Source organism: Misgurnus anguillicaudatus, chromosome 21, assembly GCF_027580225.2.
Source record: "Misgurnus anguillicaudatus chromosome 21, ASM2758022v2, whole genome shotgun sequence".
Lineage (NCBI taxonomy): Eukaryota > Metazoa > Chordata > Actinopteri > Cypriniformes > Cobitidae > Misgurnus > Misgurnus anguillicaudatus.
In genome coordinates, this window is record NC_073357.2 from 34,278,860 (window position 1) to 34,302,796 (window position 23,937).

General features: G+C 38.9%; 1 protein-coding gene across 2 annotated transcripts in view; it reads left to right on the top strand.

Annotated features, from left to right (window-relative positions):
• glceb (glucuronic acid epimerase b) overlaps positions 1-23,937 on the top strand; it is a 63,870-nt gene that overhangs the window by 20,747 nt on the left and 19,186 nt on the right. The window contains exon 2 of one of the 2 annotated variants that reach the window (XM_055203973.2): positions 9,799-9,908. The gene's annotated coding sequence lies outside the window, so the exon portion shown is untranslated. Of the gene's footprint in view, positions 1-9,798; positions 9,909-21,048; positions 21,160-23,937 lie in introns of those variants that run through there. The other variant, XM_055203982.2, reaches the window with a different exon arrangement.

The following is a 23,937-nucleotide window of genomic DNA, read 5'->3' on the forward strand; positions in this document are numbered from 1 at the left end:
ATTTGCCCATGCTGGTGGGTTGAGTGTGGGCTAGCTTAATGCTGTCACTTAAGAATGAGCCCATCTGATCTCTGTGGTCATCAGCATCAGTGAATAATCGCATGTATATGTCTGACCAAATGCCTGTTTGTTTTGTTTAGTGATGAATACAGTTGATGGGATGCTTTTTAATCCTCCAGAGGTAGAACTTAAAAAATCTCAGCCTGCCTTCAGCTCTTTAATGTGTCAGGGATCGAGGCTGCCTATGCATCAGGAGAGATGCCACGCATCCATTCACAGCTTGAAAAGGACCTGTGCTTTTTAACTTGCTGTGCTCTAGAGCTTTTGTGTTGTTTTTCAGCCTTGCTGAAGTGGCTGTAAGGGAGACAATTTTTCCCAAGCCAATTCACATCAATTTAGGCAAATTTAGTGTGAATGTCTGCCACAGCTTTGTGCATTTATTCATTTGGAATTCATTTTTATACAAAGCCACTTTAAATAAATTAAATTTATACAATTTATACATCAGTATGTATGTTGCCTGGAGATCAAATCCATTCCATTTTTTGTTGCTGATGCAGTGCTATATCAAATCAGGATCCAAGTTTTAAATAAGCATTTATTTATTTGCTTTGCTTGTTTTTTAACGTTTTATTGGCTTTTAAGTTGGAATTTACTTTAGGAAGTGTGTGTCATATTTGCATTTGTCAAATATTTATAAAGGTCTTGGTTTTAAGCTTCTGTGGTGATGCAGCAGTGATCTCTGCCAGTGAAGGCTGTTATTTGCATGGTCTTGTGTACATAGCAAGAGATTTCATAAGAAAGCATTGGGTCTTAGCAAGAGCTTTCATAAGAAAGCATTAGGGCTTCAGTTGAGAGTGCTGTTTTACTATGCATTTGCTTTCTCCTGTGAATTGTTTCAAACCTTTGCCTAACCCTGCGGCATGACATTTGTGCAAGACCTGAAGAAATGGAAAGGTAAATTAAATGTTTATGCTTGGCTTGTAGGTTCCAAGCTTTGGCATAATTTACTATCGCTAACTCTCGCAGTGATGAGATTATGAGTGTTTCTCACAACTGTGATAGATGAGAAAGTGATGAATGAATGACAGAGTGAGAAAGTATGTGAGAGAGAGAGAGCTGCTGAAAATCATGAGATATCTTTAGGTAGAGAGATGCTCGGCAGGGAAGCAGTCATGAAGCAGATGCTGAGGTGTCATAGGCCTTCGATGATATAGAGCGAGAATCGAGTTGATAAAAGCCAGTGCTGTAAGACTGAGACGAGACCGAGAATCCCGGGAAGACCGCGCAGAGATGTATGCAAAGCCTGTACGAGAGCCATAGGAATTACAGAAGAGCGCTATATCCCTGAGAAACTGTGACAGGCCCCATACATCCTACCTACTGTGACACTCAAGCTCCCTGCTTGTCTTTGTTTCCATAATCCACTGTGACGGCTAGGGTCGCATTTCCACCACCAGAGGCCCCGACCAGAGGAGGGGGTTCCAGATCACAAGGGCCATTTATAGGGCAACAAAAAGGTGTCCACAGGGGTCAAACAAAAAGGGTCTTTCCCCCTCCTGGATACACTGGATGTTGTTTTTGTTGCCGTTGTTTGGCTCACTCTGTGTTTTTAATATCGTCTGGGGTGGACGTGGGGCCGTAAAGCAGTTTTGCACAAAAACATTTTTTTGCACAGACTAAGAGGGTCTGTTTTCAAACTGTGTTTGTCCTCAGTTTCTATTTTAACAAAAGACCTTTAGATTTGGCCCTATCAGATTTTAAGATGTTCTGGTTCATCCTCACAGGCAATGAATCTGGCAACCTACCTTAAGAATGGAATCCTTTCAAGTGCACATCCGATAACTGATAAGATGTTATCAAGTGCTCGTCTAGGAGCGTACTCGCACTGTCCAAACCAAACCGTGCCTCAGTGCGATTGTGCCCCCTCCCCCAGAAGCACGCACTTACACGGTAGTTTTGGTGCTTTTCCATTGCATAGTACCCCGCAGTTTGGTTTGTTTCAGGTCGGGTCAGCTCACCACACTTGGTTAGCTTTTCCATTGAGTTTAGTAACACTTCGGAGTGGGAGGGATTATAGGCTTGTCGTTATATTATATTTAAGCTGTCTACTGTTGTGACACCATACAAATGAGACCTGAGCCCAAGTAAACCGCGCTCGAGCCTACCTCTGCAAGCCGGACAGGTCGCGATTAACCACTAGTCAAACAAACCTGGCTTTGGGGGTTAAACGCGCCCGGGCGCGGTTTGGTTTGAATAGTGTGAGTGCACCCTTAGCTTCTTTCTGGTACTGTCCCTTTTCTCTTCTCTCATCTAAAGCCGAAATACCTCCATTAATGATGGGGAGGTGATGTGTGAGATGATTTCCTGTTTGTGTGCTGCCTCTTCCTATATTCTCTCGTAATGGACACCAAAATTCGGCTCATTGTGAACTTGCTCACCAAGGACTTTTGGATGTTGCTTTGTTCAAAAAAGCATCATAGTCTCTTTTGTAGAGGGTGTACGTGTAGGCAGTTTTCTTTCTCTGTCTGTCTCTATGAATCTTTTGTTTCTGTCTGGTCTGATTAGAGTCTGAGTGCTTTTGGCTGAGTCTGTAATGGTATGTTTGGGAAAATAGATCAGATAATGCTGCAGGAAGTGGAGTGAGTTTGTTTTTTATCTCTACAGAGGGAAAAATTAAATTGCTTTGCCGATGTGATATTGTTAGGAAAGACCTCTTCTCTTTCTCTCTCTTTTCTTTTATACCTTCTCTTCTGCTCTTTAATGGCACAATATGTCATTTTCTATGCTTGATGTCGGAAAACAATAACTAAGGGATGACTTGATGTCATTGTGAAAGAGCTAGGAATGATGGGAGTTGTCGTCTTCACCTGCTCTACTGATGGAAGTCAATTTTGATTGGACTTATAAATCATGTTCATGGATGATGATGTAATAAAATATATTTGTAGGGCTGCAACAACTAATCGATAAAATAGATAATAATCGATTATGAGTTCTTGCAATACTTTGGTGTCATATACCAATCGGTTTGCACTTTGGTGCATGAAGTTGAACACACCTATGCTAGAAGACGCACGAGACGCAAAAAGGAAGGACATTATACTGGTTAATATTGCTCTGAATGCTAGTGATTTATTGTTATTTGAATCCAAAATCTTACGTATATATGGTGCATTTAAGATCTTGTCTGTTTTTGTCCGTTCATTCGATGTTCTTGTGAGATTTGTTTAAGGCTTATGCTGTGAGGCTTTTAATTGCCTTAGTTTGTAAGCTCTTGTGTGTATAGGTGTGCAACGGTGGGTGTGTAGTAAAACTTAAGTCCATATGGACATTCCTGTGAAAGAATTGACCTGAGGGATCTGCCACATAGACTAAAATATTATCTCGCTCTCTCTTTCTCTTTTATTTATATTTTTTAGATTATCATTATCCAATATTATCATTACTGCAACATGATTAAATATATGCATTTACAAACTCATGTTTCGGTAATGAGAACTAAAAAGTTGTCTAGGTACTATAACATACAAAATTTCAACTTTTATCTGGAGAGAAAAAATAAGAATTGCATACCTGGTAGCCATCTTGAGTGTCACAGTCAATTATGTCCCTTCCAACAATTTTTTTTTAAATGTTAGTTCATTGACGGCTTAAACAATGGTTGAAAATTGTTGCGGAGGATGAGAAAAATTTTCTTGGACACATTTATATTCCTTATTATTGTCTCTACATTTACCAATGATCACCAAATACCACATGTTTCCTTACTGTAAATGTTTATAGTATAACACGCACTGAAGCTTTTTTTTTAAAGATTTTTTAATTATAAATATTTCCATGTCAAAGAACCCAAATCCAGTCATGGACACATTGCGGTAATGAAAAATTTCCCCTTAAATGTGGAAAAAACAACAAAATTGGTTCGTAAGATGTCACTTGAAATCATGTACAAACACCTCTTCATGTAATATTTGCACATGTATGCTTCTTATTTTGATACTCTTACTTGCATTTACTTTTTTTTATCAAAATGTTTCATGACATCTCATAAGTATAATTTTGCGAGAATCACCCATATGTGGTTTTATCATCATTTAAAGTTCTTTACAAACTGATCAGCATACAGGTGTGTCTGCTCAGCCAACATTCATGTTCATCTAACGGGATTGAGGCACTGTGTGCAAAAAATGCGTTTACTGACAATGTATTTGGATGTGCACAGTCACGCAAAAGAATTGCCTCGTGGAGGCAATATACACCGCCGCAAAGGCAGTAATGGCATTACGTGTGTGGACGTGTTAAATGCAGGCTTCATTCAGAAGGTATTAGGAATGTGTTTTAGTGTGCAATTATCTTAAGAATATACACGTGTGCATGCACGCGCGTGTGTGTGTGTAATAGGTCCTTGAGGCTGTTTTTTTACCTTTAAGAGCTTGTAAGTCCTACAAAGTCCTTCAACTTGAATGATTTCTTGCCAATACTTTTTGGGACATAATTGTGGGGACCACTGTTTACAATTTGTCATGTATTTTGCCAGTACTTGGTTACACACCTCCTCGGAGGCCATCTCATATAATGCGTTTACAGGACAACGATTTAAACTATAAACAGGATTTTTTTACAAGGTTTGACTGCTCATGGTCCTGAAAACGGCAACTTTCGAAGGTGGGTTTCAAAGTACAAGTTTTTAATAATGACATTTTATAATCTGGTAAATGCAAATCTTTAATAATGGTTTAAAAAGTTTATTAATGCTTCTCCAACAAAGTTTACAAAATGTTAGCCTATTATAGTCCAAGGTCACTTGTAGTAATAAACCTACTTCATCGTCTCCAGGGCTTGACATTAACTTTTTGAGGAACTTGTCCTTCGGACAAGTAAATTTGTGTTTCACTTGTCCATGCACAAAAGTCACTTGTCCGGGTAAAGATTTATAATATTATGGATTTTTGTGTTTTGCTAATCAGTGGCGGAGCCAGGGATTTTTCATAGGGGTGGCCAGGCAGGGGCCAGCAGTTACTCTGGGGTGGCATAAAAAATCTCTATCATCCAACCTTAAAATACTTTTAAGTATTATAGGTGTGTTAATCAGAATAATGTATTACATATAATTGCTACAATACTTTAATTTTAATTAAAATGAATTGAGATTAACATACAATTTATAGTCATAATTCAACCTCATGTTTTTTTTAACTATTTAATCAAATAAAACTTTTGAAATTTACTTTGAAACCAGGATTTATATCTCCCATTGCTGAAAAAACTATAGAGACCAGAAAATCATGTGAATTTTGTAGGCCACTGAAATGTATTTTACTAAGATTCATTTGGGGCTGCTTCTTGTTACTCTTTCTGAAGAAGGATGCTATATCTGCTGCCCACATTTCAATGATTGTCTGCCATTAAAACACTAAAGCAAAACATTAAAACATTACCATGTTTTAAAAAACGTATTAGGGTAAATGTATCTAGATTATCTGTTATATATAAAATCAATCTTAATTCTAGCATTTACGCTGTAATGCTTGTGTGGGATTTTAATGTACAGTGACGAACTCTTGTCAGATTCAAATCAGCTGTCGTGCAGCACACACACATGCGCGCTGAAAGAGAGATTCTCATTATAAAACAGATTCTTAAACAAGATTTTTGCACATTATGTGTTTTTACCGAACTTTAGAAGAGAAAAATACGGACTTAAATCGCTTTGACACACAGTGATGAAAACGCGGTTGAAGTGCCTGTCAGTTATTATTCATGCCGGAGCCTGAAGAAACATCACTCTCCACTCCACACCGTCCTGCGACTCCCGCCCCTCAGCGTTCGTCCTTCAGGTTTAATGCGCGTGCAGCTTGTTTAGTAACAATAACAGTAATGTAAACGAGTGTGTGTGTCGGCGCGCTCTCTGTTCAATATTCTGCTCGGTGTTTGCGCTGCGCGTTCTGCTCTGTCGTTAACGGCACATAACGTTAAGTAACATTGTTTAAATTTAACTTGTCCAGTCGGACAACTAATTTTCTCTTACACTTGTCCTAGAAAAAATCCACTTGTCCCGGACAAGCGGACAAGCCTTAATGTCGAGCCCTGGTCTCTCTAAACAAAACTGCTTGATCTTTTATGTGTTTGTGAAATGGTGGATAATTGCAAGAGAATATCTTTTCAGGATTTCACTTCATTGTTGTCATTTAAATATAGCCAAAGGTCTCACATGTGCGCCTAAAACTGAGGGAACCTGGTCTGTACACGTTGCAATGGCACAATGAGCTTTGCTCATGATCTCATTCCTCATTCGATTGCCGCTGGGGTGACTGAAAAGGATAATGTCACACTTCCTGAATCGGCAGAGCCGTCCCACAGAGCACCTGTGATTTGAGTGATAAAGTAGGCATGAAAGACAAGGCTTTTAATAGTAACTGCAGACAATACCCTGCAGACAGTCGCACCTAAATAAGGTGTTAACTACAGCTGAGACTCTCAGAAAGAGAATCAGTAACATACAAATCATCTTGTATATGAAGAGTTCAGATGCAAATGCTGCTAACTGCCGCCACCTTTAAAAATAAGATAATCCCACCCTTAGGCTATTCATTAATATCGGTTTTTAGGCAGAATCCATTAAGAGTCTGGAAAAAAAATGCTAATTTACAAGAAATTATGCCAGACAGACTTGGCAGGTTTTGCATCTGAGCACTTCATATATACAAGTATACAATAAAACAAGAACATTTTAAACGGTTTACGATTGGTTTCTACATATGATAATAATTTACGACTAAATCTGTATCGTAAGTAATGGGGGTCTCCATCTCTAAGATTTTTGTTGACTTTACAATAAAATATTGTAAGCACCATCATTACTGTCCCCTCTTTTACTACAACAGTAAATCATTTTTCAACGTCTGTTTCGTGAGCGTTTTCCTCTGTTGTTCAGTGCACACACTTTGGGTTTGTGTTGCTTAAGTTGCTTTTTTATAGGTCTGTCTGCCTGAATCATCAATTATCCACACTTGTCTAATCATGGCTGGTGTACTATTCTTTTCATACCTCATAATATTGTCATGTTGTGACAAATGGGGCCCTTGTCAATGAGTCTCGTATCCCATGGACTGTTATAAACTTACTGATATCTAATTTAACCGCTTTGTCAATACGCCTATTTTATAAAAAGATCAATACCATCTTCGCAGTGTGATTTAGTGCAGTTTTTAATTTAACAAGCATCTCCTCGGGTGCTGGAAGACTGTTATGGGGGAGATTAATTGTGGGGTGAAGAGCCGCAGTCACTCTCCACACACACTGCGGCTGATGGATCGTCACTACATTAATGACTGGGTTGTCGACAAGCCTGTAAATTCATCATGAGTGCAATTACTAATATGTATTTGTTTCTCTTCCATCTTTTATGGTCTATTTACAGCTTGTAAGTCAGTGTGCCTTGACGTTAAAGCGGTCCAGGCCCAATGTGTCGTGGCAATTTTATATTCGACGCAAAAAATGTCCTTTATGGATAACTAGGCAATTAGGATTGCTTCAAACACTACATCCTACAGCAAAACTACCTTAACCAAATCGCCCATCAGCTGATATCTGATTTCAGCTGTGGTTTGTGTAACCTGGTCTCCTGTTGATCCTGTTGTAGCCTTTGCTGTTAAATAATCAGATGTTTCATCAAAGAGAGGATATGTCCCAAACGGGACAACAAGCAAACTTGTTAATAGATGCTATCTTAAATTGTGCCGCAATATTAGGAGAGATAAGGGCTCTTTGATAACTTGGTCCTCATGTTGCAGAAAACTGGTTTGGTCAGTATGCTTAATAAAACACAAAGTTTCTTAAAGGAATAGTCTACTCATTTTCAATATTAAAATATGTTATTCCCTTAACTAAGAATTGTTGATACATCCCTCTATCATCTGTGTGCGTGCACGTAAGCGCTGGAGCGCGCTGCGACGCTTCGATAGCATTTAGCTTAGCCCCATTCATTCAATGGTACCATTCAGAGATTAAATTAGAAGTGACCAAACACATCAACGTTTTTCCTATTTAAGACGAGTAGTTATACGAGCAAGTTTGGTGGTACAAAATAAAACGTAGCGCTTTTCTAAGCGGATTTAAAAGAGGAACTATATTTTATGGCGTAATAGCACTTTTGGGAGTACTTCGACTCGCCTGAAAAGTCTGCTCCCCTTCTCCCTCTCATAATGGGAGAGGGAGGGTGTTACTGCGCCGAGTCGAAGTACTCCCAAAAGTGCCACCACGCCACAAAATATAGCTCCTCTTTTAAATCCGCTTAGAAAAGCGATACGTTTTATTTTGTACCACCAAACTTGCTCGTATAACTACACGTCTTAAATAGGAAAAAAGTTGATGTGTTTGGTCACTTCTAACTTTATCTCTGAATGGTACCATTGAATGAATGGGGCTAAGCTAAATGCTATCGAAGCATCGCAGCGCGCTCCAGCGCTTACGTGCACGCAAACAGATGATAGAGGGATGTATCAACAATTCTTAGTTAAGGTAATAACATATTTTAATATTGAAAATGAGTAGACTGTGCCTTTAATATTGCTATTGCTATTTCCTAAACAGGCTCATCTTTTGTTTTTGAGGCTCATTGTGCAGAAATCACTGTTTTACAAGATGTGCATCAAGCATGTGCTTTCTGCCTTCTTGCTTTTTAACAAATGGTGCTTGTTTTGAAGTCATTTTTTGTGGGGCACAACTGGCATCACCTGTATTCACCTTTGAATTTTCTGTAGGTCTGAATTCATCTGCTTTACATATTTTTTCATATACATTGAAAATATAAATGATAGCTCACTTTTCTTTGTCTAAGAAAGTCTTTATCAGTACTAAAAATAGTGAGTAACGGCTCACTTTTCCCTTTTCAAGGTAGTAAAACGTATAAGCAATAAATGTATTTAATTTGTGTCTACACAGTTTTCTTGGAACAAAAAATATGGGTCAAATAGACTCATGAACATCAAAATCGAAAAAAATAATCAATATTTGTGTAAAACACGTCAGTGTATCCTAACTTTGCATGCATGTTCATGGCCTTAATTGAGAAAAAGTGACAAAATGTCTGGAAGAAAAAGATAACTTCATAGTATTTCATCAGTGTTGGGGGTAATGCATTACTAGTAAGGTTAATTACGTAATAATATTACTTTTCTGAAGTTACGAGTAAAGTAACGCATTACTTAATAAATGTACATATTAATATTTGAGTTCTTTTTGAAAAAAGTTACTTTTCAGTTTAATTAATTAGATGTAAAAAAAACAATGTAATGCACTAAACTGAATGTATTAACGTAGATTTACGCACTTTATGCATGAGTGCCTGAGCAGGAACAGTTTCAGTCAGAAACTGAGATGGCAGGCCAGGGCTTGACATTTTTGCGATGGAAATATGCAATTTCTGAATGCAGAACTTCTTAGTCGTAAAAGCCACCTGCAAGACCTGAAAGAGATCAAGCCTCAGCAAAGTAGGAAAAAGTAACATAAAAGTAGTGCAATTAGTTACTTTTTTGGGGAGTAACTTAATATTGTAATGCATTACGTATAAAAGTAACTTTCCTCATCACTGTATTTCATATACATTGTAATTAGAAATTATAGCTCACTTTTACCATCTGTCTCTGTAAAAGTTTTTTCAGTACTCAAAGATTGAGGAGAAGCATTTTTACCCTGTTATAAAACTGTTCAAATTGACCCGGAACAGAATACAAAAATTCCCATTTGCATAAAATTGTAACCTTGATGACTCTTTCCTTTCTGCTTCTCTTTCAGGTATGATGGGCTCCTCGTAAAAGCAGATCCCTAAATGAAACTGCGCAGAGGACTTGTGGCATATAATGCAATGACAGCACAGTCAGACATTCTCTGGTGAATGGAGCTGGGTAAGAACAAGATTCAGTGCTGCTAGTTACAAATGTTAAAGATAACAGCCAACAAAATCACTACTGATTGGATACACTCGTTACTGACAAAGCTTAATTTACCTACAGATGTAAGGGGCTGTTTTTACCTGGTATTAAGATGTGTTTTGGTTGATTGGATCACAAGTGAAGGAGAGAGACACATCACGTTTACCGCTTCTGGGTGGCCTGTTGGCGAGTGAAAGGGAGAAATGCTTATGTTGTTGGTAAACAGGTTGCACAACGTTTTGCGCATATATATTTAAGAGCTTTCCTTGATATTCCAGTGCAAGCTCGCGCAACTTTCACACGCTAGCAAAAAGAAACAAAAATGAAAGAGGCGGGGAGCAGCCGCTTCAGTTTTATCAATGAAAGCCAAAAGACACTCTCCGGAAGTCGCGTTGGTCGACCGCATACATCATCAAGGTTTAATATTTGGGTTTAATTTCAGAAAAGCAACCGTTACATTTCAAGGTAAGAATGAAACTACAATGATTGTATGTCTTAAAAGAAATAAATCCTAGTTTTCTAATGTATTTTAACTGAAATGTGAGAACCTCGATGACGTATGCGGTCGAGCAACGCGACTTCCGGAGAACGAACCCGAAAACATGTTCGGGACGTGTTCGGCGGAACTGGCACGAATGGCCACCCTAACGTCAGGTCCAGTGGAAAAACATTGTGCTCGTACATCACATTAGATCAATAAGTTGAGAGTAGGCAGACTTTTGTTTTGCTGTTTAAACGCATTCAACCACATGCGCTCCTGCACCACAAAAGCAATCCAATTGAATGCGTTTTTGACTGTCTCTGTTTACACCCGCTTTTAGCGTTGTCCACTTGTGATCCGATTTACCAAAATGCATCTTAATACCAGGTGTAAACAACCTCTCAGTTACATAATAAGCCATTCTGCAGGAGATAGGTATAGGCATAAGTTAGTAGAGGACCTATTAGTCAATCAGCAAATAATAGCTAGGCTACCAAGAGAGGGTGTAAATGGGATGATGGGGTCTGAGTAAGCTTAAGCCTCATATCTTTTCAAGTCATCCATGCAGGAGACTATAATGAATCTTCTCTCATTCAGAGAAAGCGCTCTATCCTTTTTTCCCTTTATCCTGTTTTACATGCTTCATCTACTGTAGCTTCATCTGCTCTTTTTGTCCTTTCTCCAGCCATGATGTCTCAATTATACTAAAAGCAATCAGGTTGCTGAGTCTCTGTTAGTGGGAAAAGGTGCATGCGTCTTTGACCTCCCTTTGATTATGGATGCATAATCGCTGATCATTTGCATGAAGTTGAACTCTGTTCAACAACTGTCCTTGTCACGTATGTTGCTGGTAAAAGCCAGCGTCCTTTGCAAACGAATGCGTTTGTCGTTTTCTAAATCACTTTCAGTCTCAGCAGTGTTTATGAAGTGTGTGTTGAATCGTAAGGACTCTGTCTGCTTCTCATTCATTTGATAAGAAGTTTCTCATTCATTTGATAAGAAGCTTTTAATCCCCGGCCCTATGATCGTAAGCTTTTTGGTAATATAACGGCTATAATCCCCTGGCTGCTGATGAATTGGATGACGGGCATTAGCTTTAAAGCAATTTCTCCTCACCCACTGCAGGAAGAGATATACCCATTTCATTTAAATAAGGCATTGACCAGTAAATTTGCTTTGGTCAGTTTGGGATTTATTTTTAATGTGCCGTCATAATTTACCATCATGCTGTCATCATTAAATGTCTGTAATAAAGTTTTTAATATGAGATGTCTGCAGTGGCAGTGTCATGGGTTAGATTCTTAGTGAATGTAGAGATTTATTAAAATGTATATACCCCACTTGTACAGTAGGTCACTTTGGATATTGACAAATGCATAAAAATGTAAATTTGTATGATATATTATTTCCCAGCACAGCTTCTCATAGTGTTGGATGCCCTTCATACACTGTGTGAAGAGCGAAACAATGAGACACTTGTCACAATACCAATGTGGTGTATAAAACAGGTCAGGCAAGCGTTGCTGTTTCTCCTAACCCTCTATATGTATTCTTTTCCGTAGAACAATAATCCTTTCTTGCTTGCTTGCTTGCTTTTCCTTCTTACTTTTCCTTCTTTCTTTGTCATTGTTCCTTGGGTCTCTACTTCTGTTGATGTGACAGATATGTTGACTAGATGGTTAATTACAGCCCAGATGACACCTTTGCCACACCTTCTCTTTTGGCGCTTTTCTATTGCATAGTGCCCCACGGTTTGGTTTGGGTTAGCTTACTTTTGTGAGCTTTTCCACGTAGTACCTGATACTTTTTTTTAGTACCACCTCGGGCGGGGTTCCAAGCGACCTGAGCTAATACAAAGACGTGATGCTGAAACACTTTAGATCACTAGCTACGTTTACATGGACACATTTTGCCTCCATCGGATTAAAATCCTTCCGATTAGTAAATCCTATCATAGCGTTTACATAAACACTTAATAATGTGATCGGATTGATGTGCGTGTTTATATGACACATGATTTACATCAGATTTGATCATTTGACATGCGCACATTACACAAATATAGTTCCACGCTGTTTCAAGATTTGCTTTGTGCCTCAGCTGATTATAAAGCAGCAGCAAAAACACCCATTCATGTGTGCCCAAAAAGCTTATTTTACTTCACGCGGTGCTGCAGAGACCGTTCGCGAGAGCGAGTCCAAACACACGCGTTTGTGGATCAGAGAATAAATCATGGACTGACCAGACAACGATGTCTTGTATCACTTTATGGGGAATTGAAGGATAATAGGAACAAGATTAACAAGACAATCACTTCTTGTGACTTCCTTCAACAAAACAAACTCAAATATTTGCGTCACATGTCATTACGGCAATTCTACGTCATTGCACGTGTGAATATGCTCAACACTCCCGTCCTGCAGGTGGCGGAAATGCGCCTTTCGGTGGGTTTGCCAACCGCCATTAAAAAAAGAAAAGATGGCACATGCGCAGAGCGTCCCAGTTTCAGTTATCCATCCGATCAAGTGTATACATGTCCTTTTGAGCGGATTACAAAAGGTATAAACCACCCCTAACAAGCGGATTAGATTTTTAATCAGATTGGCACTTTTTAGTCCGATTGAGGTGTTTACATGGAGCATTTTTATTCAGATTGATCATTTAAACGGATTACAAATGTCCATGTAAACGCAGCTACTGATTGGTCTGAGAGAATCGTCACTACCAGCGTCATCGCTATAATGTAAAAGATTAGCTTTACCTTCATGCTAGCTTGCGCTGTCTGGAGCAAACATGTTGTCATCTGTGCTCTGCAATAAGTTTCCAAACTCCCTTTTAGCGATGAAAAACATACACGGGTTGAAAATCAGGAACACCATCCAAATTTTTTCCAGACTTGCAGTTTGTGGCGGCACATTCGCAACGCGCACTTTCCGACCAACGACCACCGGCTAAACCAGTTTAATTCGCTTACCTGCCTCCTATCCCTACCGTATCTATATATATATATATATATATATATATATATATATATATATATATATATATATAAATATATATTAATTCCTCCCAAGGGTTTTTGTCCTTCTAGGAGTTTTTCCCATTGGGTTTTCTCCTAGGGGGTTTTTTCGTCCCAGGGAGAGTCAGCCAACTTTGGCTTAACTTAGCACTTTACTGTATACGTTACATTATTAATATGCTCGCTTGTACGGTTTAACCACTATCTCTACTTCTTATATTATCTATTGATTTTCTGTGTTCTCCTCTACATCATCTTATGTAAAGCTGCTTTGCAACAATTAACACTTGTGAAAAGCGCTATATAAATAAAATAAAATTGAATTGAATTAAACTTTCACATATATGCTTAAATGCAACTTAAATGAGGCTCAGCGCAGTGCGTCGACCGATGCCGCGGGTGTTTGTACAGAAACTGGCATGTGAGACAGAGGTAGTGATAAACGCGATGTTCAAACATATATTTGTGGTGGTCAATTGTGGCGGACTGAGAAATAAATGAATGTATGTACAACAACGCTCTCACTTGTATGATGTCACAGCAGTAGGCAGCGCAAATATAACGACACGCCTATAATCCCTCCCACTGCGAAGTGTAACTAAACTCGATAGAAAAGCTAACCCATCCAAAGTGAGGTGAGGTGAGCTGACCCGACCTGACCCAAACAAAACCGTGGGGTACTATGCGATGGAAAAGTGCCATTTGATCATCTTGCTGAAGCCACCTGTCCTGTTGAAGACCCAGTTCGAACCTACAGTGTGGCTTGTCTTTATGCATCCCATCTTCTGCTCTTCAGCCTCATGCATGTAATATTACATCAAAATGAAAGCATAATTTTATAACCTGACCAGTGCTGATTTTTTGTCAGTGTGTGCACGTTATCTATAACTGCCGTTTAGTTGATATGGGAGTTCTCCCGCGCTCTCTTTCTAATGAGAATTGGACTAAATTACATCCAGTGCAGTATTATTAGCCTGTCAACAGTGCTTATTATGGACTGCATTTGTTCCATGGGGGGAATCCCTCTGATGGGCTCCAGTAGGCACAGTAGCCTAGTCTGCAATTTCTTTCTCTTTAATGAGCTTAATAATGTAGTTTCATACAGCAACTGAGGCGATTAGTGTGTTTTCCTATTATCCGGTTATTTCTTTCATTAACTTCCACCCATCCTTTTGCTGCCACGTCCGGTGTGAGCGAAAAGTCTGAGCTCCACTTGAAGCAGTTGATTGCCCTTGATTCATTTCCCACCTGATCAGCCAGTCAGAGGACTGCAACTGTCAGGAGTTTAGTTAGAGCTGACACACCTGAGCTCAAACACATGGACTGTGTCTCATTTCTGCCCAGAGGACAGCAAATCTCCTTGGCAGTAGGCTGGTACTATTTTTTTTGTTCTGCTTTTGGCAGGTCATGCTATGTTCTCGAGTGTGGCAACACCTATAAATGAGAACGCCTGAACCGTGTAGTTTTTGTATCAAGCCTGTAAGTAGATTTGCATATGCGCTAAAAACAGAATAAAACTGGTCTTGCGGTATATACTGATCTTTTTGATCTTAATGTTGTTGTCTGTGATTCATTGGTGCTTATTATTCTGAATGCTTGATTTTATAATCTTTAATAAAACTTCACCATCAGCGGAAGCGTTGATTTATGGATTTTGGTTTATTGCTCACATAAAGTGTTGGATGAATTAAAAATATGATCTTTTTCTGTACAGCTGGTTGCATGCATGCAGATTGGTATCTGCAGTTCCATTTAGAGGTTAATGAGAGGACCTCTGTGTAACCACATCACAGTCTTTTTCTTTCATAACCCATGTTGTGTCTGATTAAATCTAGATTCCCTTTATTTATCTCAGTTGACATGCACAAGGCAACATGTTTGATGTATGTGATGATTTTTCAGATTGCTTTAAAGCAAATGCATTTCAAAATGCAAATGAATACTGTTTAGTCAATATTATCTTTGCTTAAATAGGTTCAGGTCTGTCGCTCGCACTGCCAGACGCTTGTCACAAACCCTTTCAGTCAAGTTTCAAAGTGGAATTAAATGTATGTGTTATTTAACACCCAGTGGCTAGATTTATCAGTTTATTATTTTCATAAATGCAAAGACAATAATTACAGCTTTCATTCTCAGAATTCATTATGAAAGCAGTCACTTGCACATTAAAAGCTCCACCATATTTAAACCTGCTACCGTCCCCAAAAATATAAAAATAACCCAACCACATTCATGGACTTGCATTCATGGGGCTCCAGCTCCTCACTGCATTGTCTGACGGTGTTGCATGAAGAGCCCGTGGCAGGTCTGAGTAGGGAGGACAGGCGTGCAGTCCCTGGAGCAGATCTGTGTGGGTTGTGGTGACAAATGAGCTGAAAGCTTGGTATTCATTGCACCCAGCTCTCCTGTGCCAGCCCTTGTCCCCCCTCCGCTGACAGCCTTTCATGTGTTAACAATACATCCCACTGTTCCCAGAGCCCAAGGTGCCAGCAGAGGTCTGGGATGATACCACCAATGACCGGCCGGTATGACGTTTTCTGGAGTGTGGTGTTAAAAATATATCAGCAGGTAGAGTTTTTGTATTGCCTTTTCTGCATATCGGTCGCCATATCTGGTCCATGTTATTTATACATGATGAAAACACCTGGAGAGTCGATTCATTCAATAAATAACCTGAAGAGTCGTAGTTTGTTTGGCAATATCGACTCATATTGACCCCCCCCAAATATTTGGTATAATACAATGTGTTTGCGTGGTTTATGGTTAAAAACACGTTAGATTCCACATACCGTACATTTTTGTGGCTCCTGAAACACACGGATTTGAAAAAGCTCTGTGTCCCTCTGATTGGCCAGCTAATCTGTACATTGTGATTGGCCTGAATACCTCTGACGTCAGCAGGAAATGTGATGCTCCTTACCATGTTTGAAAGATTTGGTTGCTAATAGGAGTTAACTTACAGGCTGTGAGTCAGAAGTGGGAAGAATTATGATAATGTCGGTCTTCTCTATATGACCAATCCCAGAAAGTAAACTGTTGCCTACAATCAGTGTGTTTGTTGTAGTCCAAGCCAAGAAAAGAGATTTAGGTTGGAGACGTTTGGAGTGATTTTAATCTAAACAAACACATAAATGCAGTTTTTATCATGTTTGCCTTTTAGGCAAGGCAAGGCAAGGCAAGTTTATTTGTATAGCACATTTCATACACAGAGGTCATTCAAAGTGCTTTACATAGAAATGAGAAAACAATATATAAAAGAGAAAAAAGAAAATGTAAAAATAATAGATACACAATAAAATCACAATAAAAACAAAGACAATTAAACAAAATAAATGTGATTTCAATAAAAACACTTTAAAATGTTAAAAAGAATAAAACAGAAGTAAAAGTGACTTGAGTTAAAAGTGCAGTCAGTGTGAAGCAGCACAGTGCTCATTCAGTAAATGCAAAGTTAAACAGATGTGTTTTTAATCTAGATTTAAAAGTGTTTAGTGTTGAAGCACATCTGATCTCTTCTGGAAGCTGATTCCAGCTAGAGGTGGCATAATAACTAAATGCTGATGCACCTTGTTTTGAATGAACCCTTGGGATTTCTAACTGACCGGATCCTAATGATCTGAGTAATCTTTTAGGTTTATATACAGTTAGCATATCTGTTATGTATTTGGGTCCTAAGCCATGAAGTGATTTATAAACGAGTAACAATACTTTAAAATCTATTCTAAATGTAACAGGAAGCCAGTGTAAGGACCTGAGGATTGGAGTAATGTGCTCAGATTTTTTGGTTCTGGTCAGAATTCTGGCAGCAGTGTTTTGTATTAGCTGCAGCTGTCTAATGGTCTTTTTGGGGATCCCAGTAAGAAGTCCATTGCAGTAATCCACCCTGCTGGTGATGAAAGCATGAACAAGTTTCTCTAAGTCCTGTCTTGAGACAAAACAGCTAATTCTGGCAATATTTCTGAGATGGTAGTAAGCTGATTTGCTTATTGCTTTCACATGACTACTGAAATTAAGGTCAGACTCTAAAATTACACCAAGATTTCTGACTTTATTTTGTGTCTTTAGACCCCTAGAGTCAAGGTATGTGTTAACTTTGAGAGTTTCATCTTTATTTCCAAATACAATGACTTCAGTTTTGTCTTTGTTTAACTGGAGGAAGTTTTGACGCATCCAACAGTTAATTTCATCAATGCATTTACATAAAGAGTCAATGGGGCTGTAGTCATTAGGTGACAGGGCTAAGTATATCTGGGTGTCATCTGCATAGCTGTGGTACGCAATTTGGTTCTTTTTCATTATTTGACCAAGTGGGAGCATATACAAATTAAACAGAAGCGGTGCTAGAATTGAACCCTGTGGGACTCCACATGTCCTGGATGTCCAGTCCGATTTATGGTTACCTATGTTCACATAGTAACCTCTTCCTTGTAGGTATGATTTAAACCATTTGAGGACCATCCCAGAGAGCCCTACCCAGTTTTCCAGTCTATGTAAGAGTATGGTGTGATCTACTGTGTCAAGGCAGCACTAAGATCTAGTAGCACCAGCACTGATATTTTACCTGAATCAGAGTTTAAGCGAATATCATTTATTATCTTTATGAGCACTGTCTCTGTGCTGTGATGCTGACGGAAACCAGATTGAAAATTGTCCAGATAGCCATTTGAGTTTAAGAATTTGTTCAGCTGATTAAAAACCACCTTTTCAATGATCTTGCCTATAAATGGAAGATTTGAGATTGGTCTGTAGTTACTAAGTATGGTTTTGTCTAGGTTACTCTTTTTTAGGAGAGGCTTAACAACAGCTGTTTTTAATGACTCTGGAAAGGTGCCTGTGATCAGAGGTATTTACTATTTTTAAGAGGTCAGTTTCTAAGCAGTTAAGTACCTTTTTGAGAAAAGATGTGGGGAGTGTGTCAAGGCTGCTAGTTGATGCTTTAAGATGTTGTACTGTTTCTTCCAAGGTTTTTATATCAATTATGTCAAATTCTGGGAGAATGGCTAATTTCTGAGGTTGTTGCAATGATATCTGACTGATCACAGTACAGTATGAGGCCGTATTGATCGTCATTCTGATATTACTGATCTTCTCAGAGAAAAAGGTTGCAAACTCATTGCATTTGTTGTCAGAGAGCATTTCTAGCCAAAGTTAAACCGTTTTTTTCTTTTAACAATTTTAAACAAGTTACACATGCCTTTATTTCTTCTCGTTTAGACTACTGTAATGCAATTTATACTGGTATAAATCAAAACACACTTTCACGCTTATAGTTAGTCCAAAATTCTGCAGCACGTCTTTTAACAGGAACCAAAAAGCGCCCTCATATAACTCCAATCCTTGCCTCATTGCACTGGCTTCCTGTTCGTTTTAGGATTGATTTTAAGATTTTATTGTTTTTAAGCTGTAAATGGACTGGCCTCAACAAATATCTCAGACCTCATCCAAATTTATATGCCAGCGTGGACACTGAGGTCAGAGGGCCAGCTACAGCGTGCAGTCCCTAAGTCAAGACTTAAAACTCGGGGGGACAGGGCATTTTCTGTGGTTGGATCTAAACTATGGAATGCTCTGCCCCTCCATGTCCAAACTGCTCCTACAGTTGAGTGTTTTAAGGCTCGTCTAAAGACTCATTTTTATTATTTGGCTTTTAACTGCGCGTGAGTTGTGTGGTCCTTGTGGTATTTATTATTTTTATCTTTTGTATTTTTTTATATTTATTAATTGTTTTGTATGTTCTGAGTCTTTTGTGCAGCACTTTGAAAACTTTGTGTTTGTAAAATGTGCTATAGAAATAAAGTGGATTGGATTTTAGTTGTTTACATTTGCTGAACAGTGTCATAGCTTGCTGAATTGATGTAGAGTTCATCTGATATACAATTGAACTTTGGCTAAGTCACGCCCCCTCCACTCACTCGGACAAACAATCAACTTTCTGTGATGAGCGCTATGGCAGCTGTCACAGTAGGAGATATTTTACAGAAGGCAGTTGATGATTTTTGGAAACAGAAAGACTATATATCATCTCGAAGTCACCAAAAGGGCCTATGCATTGGAGGGTTATATTAATAATTTTATTGTTGAGAAGGTTCAGCTCCAGGCAAAAATGTACAGGTCACAGTATACCGCATCTCGTTGCCATCATGATCAAATTATATATATGTACAGGTCTAGTTGCATCTTTAATAAGAGTACCTTTCCGTTAGTTTGGTGCTACAGTATTTACATGAATCATTCAGCACAACATTGCTATTACAAATAACATTTTGTTATCTCTGTTATTTACAGATACGTTAATGAAGTGACATGATGTACAATGCAGCTAGAAGCTAACGTTAACGTTTTTTAATGTTAGGCTAACGTTACGTTAGAGATGTTAAAGATAACTTTAAATATGTTATTGACTTAGCTTAGAACAGTTGTAGACATCCTTGTTTAATTTATCCACGTTTAGTTGGTGTTGTGGTCTACTGCATAACTTAATCCAGAGCAAACACTTAACGTTATCTTGGTTGAAATGTGACTTGGGAAAGGGTAAAAAACACACAACGTCGGCCAGCCTCTCGGGATACCTAGTGTCAGAGTTGCATGTACCCATGCACACCGTTTGACCATTTTAAACTTAAAATGACAAGAAAAAACACATAAAAACGAATGAAAACTGACTAACTCCAATGCATTTCATTGGATGTGTAAGCAGAGAATGTCTGAGTGTATTGGATTAGCTCTGTGATTGGCTCATTGCGTTTGGGGGGGTGGCTTAGCCATAGGTCAATTACAGGTGTATGTCAGAAGTTGCTTCCATTGTTGCTCTTCCAGTTAGAGTTTCAACTCTGAACTCTCTTGAAGTTACTCAAAACATGATATAAGGTTTTAGTGAAGCGATGTGTAGAGGCAGAGCAGCTTGTACTCCTGTGGATATCAAGGTCTTGAGCCAGGTAGCGGGAAGCAGCAAAATATGTGGGAAATCGATAGTGGCCCCGCATTAGTTGAAAGGGTAGCTCATGAATCAACATCACGAGGATGCAGACAGGGCGTGGTCAGCAGCAGGTTGTTTGAATCACTAAGCGCATTCTGATGGCGAATCCTTTGCCCAGATAGATGTGCTCATTTTAAAATTGTGTTTTTGGAAGCACTGCATTTAATGATAAATCAGCTCAACACTGCTTTCCTCAAAGGAGCTGCTCTCGCATGTATGCGACTGCTGTAGCTATGGGGACGGCGCTCAGCGGTGAGTCCTATTACCCACCCTAAGCCTCTCTGTGGAAAGCCATTTCCTTAAATCTAACATGGTAAGATGTGGTGTACTCTTCCTTTTAAGTCTGCAGTGCCACTTGTTCAGAGAAGGGATTACATCCTTGTTCCTCCTGTTTTTGGTTTGATCTCTGGATTATATATATCTCCTGCATATTAGTGGATTTGAATACAAATTATTCCTGTACACAGACTCACCCTGCACTGTGGTGGGCTGCCCGATCTAGATACTCCGTCAGAGAGGCTTGAATCAGATGCCCTGCGTTCAGCGCTTTCTGAATCCGAGTAACGGCATGTCTCCCTCTCCGTGAAAGCCGAAAAGATCAAATTATTTATAGCTCCAGCAAACGAGATGAGCTGCTTATCTTTCAGATGCCGGCCTGCTTTGCAAGCTTTGAGTGTGCGGAGACGGCGTCAGGAAAGGAGAGTGAAGTCAAAATGGAGGGGAAAGAGATTAAAAAGATGGAGCGCAGGTCTGCGAAACCGCACGAGTTTGGCTGAGAGGATTAAGCAGAAATAGTGTTTGAAGGAATGACTCGGTTGCCTTGATCTTTCATAGCAAGCTTTTCTGATCTACTAGGTTGAACCATGCAAAATCAGGTTTCCACCTAATACATAATGTAGGCCAGGCAAAAGACGTGTATGGGTATTTGCTCCTTTTTTTGGTAGGCTTGTTAAATATGGAGTTTGTGGCATTCATAGTTTGGGTTGATGGATGGATTTCATTGTAAAATTGATGTGTTTTCACTCTCTGCTGGCCTTCGCTTTAGCTTCAAAGTGGTGTAGACTGCTAATGATGGCATTGGTGTGTTTTCCATGCCAAACCCACCACAGTAATTGGCTGTAGTGAAAGCCTGTGCATTTTTGCTTATTGATTTTTATTCTTTGCAAGTAAGATGAAGTGGCAAAGAGAGGTGATGTGATATGAGTGAGAGTCTGCTGATTTGCGCTATGAGCTGCGTTTACAAAGCTAATGTGATTTTCTCTCTGTCATACGGAAACCACAGGAGCCGGATGCTATTTAAGGAGAGAATATTGAAATCATTTCTATACGGATTATCTCTCATAAAAGAGCATCAGACACCATATAGACTGTTCGTCGCCACTGACAAACAGATGGATGGGGCAACTTTTTTGATTACTGCCTCTGATGCATAAACTATTAAACATAAATCATGATCCATATTTTCATAAGCCCACAAATAGCTTCTAATATGAGAGCAGATGTTTTAAGATTTTACTCTCATCAAAACCACACATGTGTAGTAGAAGAAGAAATAAATGTTTTTGACTTTGTTTGCCATGCTTGAATTGATCGACTTAGTTTAGCATAAAGCTCTCAAAATTCATAGCGGCGATGCATGCAGTGTACACAGTTCTGCCGACAGGTATTGAATTTCTCTAAGGCTTAGTTTGATTATTCATGTAAGGGGGAAAATATTGACTGAACCTTTTTAACTCTGATTTATTCCAAGTAGATATGCATAAAGTTTCTACAAACCAAAATACTGATTATCTGCCACAGCTTAAATCTAATGCTTCTGAGCATTTTTTGTGCAATCTAGTTAATCAGGAATAATATTGACATGATTATTTCATGGATTAATGTACATATGAAGAGTTTGGTTCCAAAACGCAATAAATCAATTTTGACTAAGTTTGGAAAGAAAGTGACAAGATGAAAACCACTATTTTCTGCTACAAACTTTCGCATAGCATCTTTAGGTTTTGAAAACATAAAAAATTCAAATCTATAATTTGATTTTCAAAGATTTATTATAAAAACGAATTATTTTTTCCACAAAATGCAATAAATCCATTGAATTAATATATAAATGTGCATTCATCTTTGCCATGTTATATTAATTTAGTTGACTAGTGGTGTACACTGATTAAAAATAAACATTAATGGCATTAACCAAAACACTTTATTTGTCATATTAAGAACACTGTCATTGCTGCGGTTATACTTGGGACGTCGCCGCTTAACATTTTTCACAGCAATCAGCTGTAAAATATTTTGGTCCTGCTCGATTTTCGTTGGCTTTGCGTAAAATAAGGTAAAGTAGATCCCCTGGGGTCAATGTGTTAGCATGAGAAGCTTGATGCTGTCGTGGGAACAAGCAACTGGCATTTTTCTGTCTCCCGAGTGCCTCTCACGTAAATTATTAGATTTTGATGGCTTACATTTCTTTCCCATCACAGAAAACCACCACAGGTTCATCAATGCCATTAAAGGGGCTGAATGTAACTTATTACTTTAAAAAATCTTTAAGATAGAGTTTTCATTTGTATATTTATGAGGCAACCATAATGTAATAGAAAGAATGACACCTTGAGTGTCCTCCACGGTTGTCTCTATCAGCCTGCAGGCTCTTTTCTGTGTGGAGAAGTCGGGTCCGAATTGGTGCGAAATTCAAAATGTGACGTCATGCGCGTGCTCGTCTACCTGGGCGTTCCATATAGACGCGTACGGCAGTCATTAGTAAACAGCGGCAATCGCTATAATGTTTCAAATGGACTCTGTAGACCAGGGGTGGGGAACCCTGGTCCTGGAGGGCCACTGTCCTGCACAGTTTTGTTCCAACCCTAATTAAACCCACCTGAAAAATCTAATTAAAGTCTTTAGGATCACTTGGAAATTAAATTCAGGTGTGTTTGATTAGGGCTGGAACTAAACCATGCAGGACAGCGGCCCTCCAGGACCCAGGGTTCCCCACTCCTGCTGTAGACGGAAAGAAGCGACCAACTTCCAGCACAATCCAGACACTCACGGAAACTTCTCGTAAGTTTAAAAAAAATCTTTATCTAGTGCGGCCAAAATAGTGCGTGACCGGCGTCGGGGAAAAGACAAGAGTAAACATCGAATTGGCATTTAATTCTTGGAGGGAGCTCCGGTCAGCGCTGGGTATGAAAACAGACCTTGAGCAGGTTTCCTTTTTACTGCAAAGGTAAGACATAGTTACAGGGCATCTGTAATATATTATGTTATTGTTTTTGTGGTGTAATGCTAACGATAGCATTTATTTTGTGGTGTAATGCTAACGATAGCATGTAGCACAGGACCGTTTCAAAAGTTACTTTCTTATATGAATTATCTTGATTCAGAGCACGAGTGCATTAAGATTGTGAGTGTCAAGAGTGTGTTTTACAGTGTCGTGTTACAAAACTTTTAGAAGTAGACTTCTGTTGAAAATATAAAGTAGCACTGCAACATTTTGCTAAAATGTGGTCTGTCAAACAATGACCTT